This window comes from Ursus arctos, unplaced genomic scaffold (genome assembly GCF_023065955.2).
Source record: "Ursus arctos isolate Adak ecotype North America unplaced genomic scaffold, UrsArc2.0 scaffold_3, whole genome shotgun sequence".
Lineage (NCBI taxonomy): Eukaryota > Metazoa > Chordata > Mammalia > Carnivora > Ursidae > Ursus > Ursus arctos.
The window spans coordinates 42,663,914-42,671,996 of record NW_026622985.1 but is presented as its reverse complement, the minus strand read 5'-3'; positions in this window follow the sequence as shown (position 1 = coordinate 42,671,996).

Below are 8,083 nucleotides of genomic sequence, written 5' to 3'. Positions count from 1 at the left end.
TCACAGAAGTCAGCAAAGACTGTTAGAGCAGCATCTGACAGACGGTGCTTGGATTTTACCTTCCTTGATCACTCAGCGGCTTTGAGACTGAAGACACCTCTTTCCCCCAGATTTCTCAGATATCACAGTCTTCTTTGCCTCTCCTTCTTTGGCCTTTTCTTCTGAGTGCCCTCGGAAGCCTTTATTTTCCCCACCGTATATTTTAAATGTTACTCTTTCCCAGCCTTTGACCTCGCCCTCACCTTTTTTTTCTCCACATACCTCTTAGGGCTTCCTCATTTCCTCTCATGGTTCCCAATATCATCTAAATGATGATGAGTCCCAGGTCTATACCCTGGAGACACAGCCTAAGCTCCTGATCTGTGTTGCCAACACTTGCACTTGCATGGCCTCACGGGCATCACAGACTCAGAATGTCAAAACCAAGCTCATATTCCTCCCTCAAAGCTTGCCTGTTTCCACACGCTCTCTCTCATGAAATGACAACACCGCTCGCTCAGCTGACTAAGCCAGAAAACTGCCATCACCTCTGCTCATCTATTTGTCTCACCCTTTACATCCAGCCATATGCAAAGTTCTTCCTATTGATTTACTACTTCAGTATCTCTCAGAACTATTCACTTCTCTCCACCCTTGAAGCGACTACTCTAGTTTTTACCATTACTGTCTCATGTCTGGAGGGCTGCCAGCTTCAGTGGTGGTCTGCCTCCATTCTTGCCCCTTCCAGTACATTCTCCACACTGCAGCCAAGGGAACTTTCTATTATGCAAATTTGACTACTGGCTTCTTTATCTAAAATCTTTTAGTGGTATCCTGAAGGCTCCAAGGATAAAGTCCAAACTCTTTAACATGTTTTAAGGTCTTTCACTGATCTTGTTTCTGCTTGCTTGTCAGCCTTAATCTTCACACACAATGCACCAGCCGTCTGCACTAGATGCGATTACACCAGCTATATGTAAATAGTGACCCAAACAACTAAAATTGAGGGGGGTGTATTATTATTATTTTTTACCATATCAAGAAATTTAGGGGTAGACAGTTCAGAGCTAGAACAGTGGTACCACGATATCATCAACCTCCTTGGCTTCTTATTATATCTTTGGACACTACTACCCACAGCTCGGGCTTTTCTCCTTATGGTTATTTCATGGTTTCAAGATGGCTGCTCCACCTCTAGAAATACATCCATAGTCCAGACAGATGAGGGAGGAACAAGGAAGAAGAGACCTCCTATATCAGGAGAGCAAAACTTACTCATAAATCACCTAAACATCTCCTTCTGTCTCATTGGCCAGAACTCTGCCAAATGGCCCTTAACTGTAAGTCAAGCAAAAACATGTAGAGTTTTTTTTGTGTGTTTGTTTTTATATCTTTCAACCTAGGTGTTTTTCTCCTTCGAATAAAATCAGAGGTCTGTTCATAAGAAGTAAAAATTACATATGGACTGGGGATGCCTGGGTGGCTCAGTTGGTTAAGCATCTGCTTTCTGCTCAGGTCATGATCTCAGGGTCCTGGGATCAAGCCCTGCATGGGGCTCCCAGCTCAGCAGGGATTCTGTTTCTCCCTCTGCTTGCCGCTGCGCCTGCTTGTGCCCTCTCTCTGACAAATAAATAAGATCTTTTTTAAAAATTACGCATGAACTAAATAATAGCATTTACCCTGGGAGCTTTCTCTGAATTCCTGAAATATGGAACATTCTCTGTTTTTTCTCTCTCTTTTGTCATTGTCCCTGTTACTCTTTCCCCTGGAACAGTTTTTCATGACACTTATTTGCCTGGCTAACATCTACTTATACTTCAGGTCTAGCTTAAATGTCACTTCCTATGGATCATCTTCTGTGAGGCCCTCCTATCCTACTCTCCCTCAAATCCCAGACTAGCCTCCCTACTACTCTCAGCATGATTGACTTTCTCTTTAATGCTCTGACTTTTCCACTAGACTGTGCCTATTTTGACCACCACTGCATGTTCATAGCACATAGTATATGTACTCAATAGAAAATGTTGAATAGATGGGAATAAACATGAATAGGCTAGCGATTGAAAAGATGACATCTTTTCAATCAATCAATATATATATATATATATACACATTATATATATATATACACAATATATATATACACATCTTTCGCTAAACATGACATCTTTTCAATCAATATATATATATACACATTATAATATGTTGTATATATCAATATATATATATATACACATTATAATATGTTGTATATAATCAACATTGTGTAAAGAGATCCAAAAAATTAGAAGATACTTGAAAATAAATATGGGGTGAATCATATGAGATGTTAATTTTATTTGCAGTTACTAATATACCCGTCTGCTCCATCATGGTACTAGAATTATCCTTCTCTGGGCTGCTTGCTTATTTTTCTCAGAGGTATCATACTCAGGTGTTAGTATATTTAAAACAGATCAACGAGATTCAAAAGAGCTAGTTACTTTGAAGACATGAACAACTAATATAAGGATCAGGATTAAAGACTATATCAGGTAATGGATCAAAAGGGGGATTCTAATATTTCTCTCTGTCACTTGGGCAATGAAAGCTTCCTACCTAGAAGAAAATAGACTTATTTCCACTTTATGAATTCGTACTCATGTTTGAAACTATCAACATCAACTTTCGAATGTTATTATGCATCCTCTCACACTTGCCAATATCTTAGCAGATACTAAATAAGTATTTTTTAGATGAAATAGGTACCAGGAAAGTGGACTTTCCCTCATATTAGGAGAAAAATAATGGAGCTTTGATAAAACTTAGCTTAGAAATTCTTGTCTAGGGATTTTCATATTGGATCGTGCAGAAGGCTAAGACTCCAGGAGGCTTTTTAGGCCTAATTTTTTCTCAGTGCAGAATTCTGTACTTCTTTGCTAATCACTCTCTTATGATCTGTACTGATGATTTAACACAGAAATCCTCCCTTTCGCTAAACATGGGCTCAAAATCTAGTAAATTACTTATGAATTAATGCTTTCTGAAAATTAAAGAAAAATTAAAATATAAACTGAAAAGTAAGATTCAGGACATGTTTATATTTGCTCACGTCATTCTAAGTGGGACAGCCAGCAGAGACTAGGCTTTGGAAACATGAGCCTTAGCTTCGAATCAAATAAACAATTTAACTCTAAACTTTCACTAATATGAATAATGTAAGGCATTAAGTGATGACATCTGAGGCAAAGCATTTGTATTTTCAGTGAGCTATCAGAAGGTCGGGAACACATGATGAAAACAATTAAATAAAGAATAACTTGAAGGTATAAGTGAAGTCAAAAGTCAACTCGTAAATAAACCATTACTTATGCATTTTATATATCTTCATCTAAATTTCTCACATGCTGTAATATGAGGGGTCTCCTGGATTTTTCTGGGCAAATGTTTGCTCCCAAACCTACAACCAATATTTCCCCATTTTTTTCTCTCATTTTGTTTTTCTCCTTTATTGAGGTATAACTGGCACCTAACATTGTGTAAGTTTAAGATGTACATGTTGAGTTGATACATTTATATGTTGCAAAATGATTACTACCTTTTTTGTGGTGAGAACATTTAAGATCCACTCTCTTAGCAAAGTTCAAGTATATACTACAGTATTATTAGCTATAATCCGCATGTTAAATATTACATCCTCTGAATTTTCTTTATTTTCAAGTCATTTCAGTGGGCTACCACCAAAGTGCTCAGAGCCCTTATTAGCTCCACTGGCCCTTAGAAGGTCTACCTCCGTGCACATCATTGCTTCCCCATAGAACTTGCCAGACTCTGCCAGGGGAATTATTTTTTGTGCTTTTATTGTTCTTTAATCAACTTTTTGCTTTGGATTCTGCTCATTCTCTTAGACTGTTTTCTACAGCTTTAATTTTAATTCATCCTCTAATTATGCTTATGACACTTTCAACTCAACTTCCGTGCCAGGCTGTGCTTCTCAGCTGCAACCCGTTTTCTACTAGAGGTTGAAGAACTTCACCTTCAGTTTCCTATCCTTATGCTATTATTTGCCTGGTGTCTTAAAAAGAGCACAGAGGTTAGCAGAACCTTGCTCCATATTTGCTAACAGGAGACCAAACTATTGGTAGTTTCTCCCTCTCACTATCCAAAATATTTTACTTCTTCTAGTCCAAATAAATTCATTCTCTTATAACTAAACCTCCCTCAAAAAAAAAAAAATCTGCCCACTGATAACACGCAAGAGCCTTCCTTTTCCCTCCCTTAGATGCTCTTGTGTCATAAATACATCACTCAGGCTTGTCTCTGGAGAAGTCAGAGTGATATGTGGTAGCCCTGCTTTGCCCAGGCTGATTACTGGTCAGCAACACCCTTGGCCTCTCAGAATCCCTGAAATATGTATTTGGGGACACATGGACTCTGGATGCCAAGCCATACTCACCCCTCACCTTGTCCAGTCTCTTTTCTTAGAAGGTTTCAAGGACATTTTTCATGTTGAGCTGTTACAAGGCCACAGTCTTCCTAACTTCTGAGAGATAAACATACAGATGGTCCATTGTTGATGTGCTCAGGATTTCTCAAGTTGTTGAAGCAAATCCCTTCCTCTCCTGACAAAGGCAGGGATGGGACCGTGGTATCAACTTAGTCCTGGCTGATTGAAACTATCTTGATATAGGAAGACACTCCCATCTTTGAACTCCTGCTCTGAACTATATTCTGTATTTCAACTATGGAAAAAGTGTTCCAAGTTCTAGTGTAGGTCTGGGTAGTGGAGAGTTTTAATTACCAGGTAGAAGCACTTAGACAGTCACGGGTTTTGGCTAATGATGGGGCACACAGGTCAAAAGTAGGTGCTCCGCATTCAAATCACAGCTCAGTCAATTTGACTAGCCTCCACCCTGGACATTTTTAGGGAAGATAACAGGGGAAGACATACATCCATCTAGGCTTTTACTCTGTGCATACAAGGAAATTTGAGTCGTAGTGTTCATTTGTATCTGTGAATGTGACCTCATTTCAGAAAAGGGTTCTTGTGGATGTAACTAAGGCTCTTGACATTAGATCATCGTGCATTAATCTAAATCTAATGACAAGTGTCCTTATAAGAAGAAAAGACACAGTGAAGGAGGCCTTGTGAAAGACTGGTGATGAGCCAAGGAACACCTGGAGCTTCCAGAATCTGAAAAAGGAGGAAGGATTCTGCCCTAGATTCTTCATAGTGAGTATGACCCAGAGGACAACTTGATTTTGAGTTTCTGCTTCCAGAACTGTGAGAGAATAGATTTCTGTTGTTCTAAGCCACCAAGTTTGTGGTAATTTGTGATGGTTGCCTTAGGAGACAATTTGTGAGAGTAATAAAATAAATACAATTAAATTATAAGATTTGCAATCCTCCCGATTCCCCTCCCTTCTAAGGAGGCAAGCATCTTGGTGTCAGCTCAGCTGACTATTGTTGCTTGTTTGTTTTTGTTGGTTTTGTGCTTGATCCTGTTGAAGGGTGAAAAGGAGAGTGGCATTGAGAGCAGGAATTGGGCTGGAGGCTGTGGACTGGGAGGGTGGGAAGAGAGTAAGTAAGAAATACAGCAGGTTCTGTGAAGAGCAGATTTTGGGGATGGCCTGCTCTACGCTCTACTATATTAAACCCTCTTTTGTGGCCTTCTCAAGAGAATGTCAACAAAGCCTGGAACTATTTCAGAGGCTTCCTGGAGCTGGGTCTTTGTCTCTTTAGGTTGCATTACTAGCTGAGATGAGTGTGGTGGTGAGGGGCACTTCAATTAGGCTACATTTTTATAACCAGAAAATAAAGGTAATTTCTCCTTGACAAAACAAAATGGTGTGTGTGTGTGTGTGTGTGTGTGTGTGTGTGTGAACACCAGGATACTCTTACTATCTTGCATTCAGAGACGTCTACAGATGTTCAGGAAAAGAAAAGATTCTTTCACTTCCGCCCTGACCAGGGGCACCCTGACCCATCCAGACTGACACCACAAGGATCAATACCTCCAATTGGACAACAGATGTTTTCTGCTAGTCTTGAGAGCTTCTATCCTTGCATGATTTGCCTGGGAAATTGGCTCCGAACGTATTATTCCCTTATCTAAAAATGGAAATTACTGTCAAATCTGCCTTCTGGGCTCTGTAGCACTAATCCAGTTATCATCTGTTGTAGCCTAGTGCAGCTGCAGTTAGCCCCCAGACTCCTTCTTTGGCCCCATAGCCTGCATATATTAGCCAATGGGCCATAATCTACAGGCAGGATGTCTCCCCAAAACAACAATAGCAGCAGCAATAGCTATATTATGGAACCCCTTAAATCCCAGCAGCCAATGTACCGATGAGGCCCAAACATGAGAATACCCGTGCTCTGAACAATCTGCTTTTGTTAATTCCCATTTGATTCTGAATGAGTGAGGCCATCAAGTGTACCAAATACTCACATACAGCAGGCTGCATATTCAAAAATTCCAAGGCTAAGTGTGGTGTGACCTGTGTAAAGTGGGGGGCTGTACACTTTGCATGGGACGACCTATGGCCAGGATTTGCCACAGTGCCATTTTAGCCAACGGCTGTATTAAACGTATTAAACATGGTTTAGAATAGGGACAATGGCTTGTATTATGTTTACTCGTGATATCTGTCTCCAGGTCAAGTAGTAGTAAAATGGATTATTTAAACCATTTTCTTCCCCTGGATGACCATAGAGACACTTACTCTGGATTTTCTCTCCTTCACTAATACAAAGCTATCATGGTGGTGCTATGTATTCACACCAAAATGGCTCTAGCACACTTCTCTCCACCCCAGACATCACCAGTTCAGCTAATCTCCCGACTCCATGGACAGGTCTAGCTATCCGACGTGTGGCTTCTGATTTTTAAAGGTGGTGTTCAGATACAGTCAAGTCCATATTTGCCTGTCTACTGTTTACCATCCATAGAGAAGTGGGTTCAGTCCATTGACAAATGGGTCAGTAAACGTGCTGTCAAAAAGCATATGCAGTGGTACTGAATTAAAAAATACAGCAGCTCCACTCAGAATGAGTTAAGCTCTCTAGCAACTACTATTTCTATTTCTCATATTCCATGAACTCTCTGACTTCATTGATACCGTGAGGCAATTTGTATCTAAAAGAAATGACAGGATTGATATAAATACCTCCAGGACTCCTTCCCATAGGCAAAGGGCAGGGAGAAGCAGCAAGCTAGAGACAGATCGCAGGAATGAGCCTTGGCATCAGCTTTCATCACAATCCCCCTTTCCAAGCATCTGATCCTTCTAAAATGAGGGAGACAGTCAGCCTCACTTCAAGTGCCTGCCTGCCTTTTTTCGTCTTATTCCCTGAATTCTATCTGACAAGAGCTCTGCGATGCATAACAAACACCTAAAATGTTAAGCAAGACCGTTTTCCAGAAGATTTGTTACTGAAGACTCCATATTCAGTTACTATTTCCAGTTCATTGGAAAAGGAAGAGGCAGGCGGGATTTCTACCTGTATAGCATCTTTGGTGGGTCAGTGCTCCAGTGAAAACTTGTCCCTATTCATCTCTTCCTTTGACCATTCTAAGGAGTTGAGGGTCATCCCCTGCTGTTCTTGCTCCAATGAAGCCAGGGATCATCGGTCCCCTGGGAGGAAAGATTTTATAAATATATCCCAGCACAAGCTAAGGCCAATGTCAGATAATTAGGAAAATTGAAATGATCTCATTCTTGTTTATTTGTTTACTTAGGAGTTGTCATTAGCCAGAATAATTTGGATAGCATCAACATTAATCTTAATTCATGAATTATTAAAATCTTAGACTGTGTCATAGTAAATTTGCAGGAATAATGTTTTAATTCATTACTGTTCGCAATCAGTATGGAAATGCATTTTATGATCACACAGTTTTAATAAAGGTGTCATTTTTATCATAATATCATATCAAAGTCAAATGGACTTTGTCATAGTAACTACATCAAAAGACCTGTTTTTTCAGAGGTTCTAGAAAACATTATGACTACTGAATTCTCATTCTGGCATTAGGAGGAAAATGTACTGGAAATCATCATTCCAAAGAGATGGAGACCAAATGAAATACATGCAAATTATGTAATCCATTCTGTGCTGAAA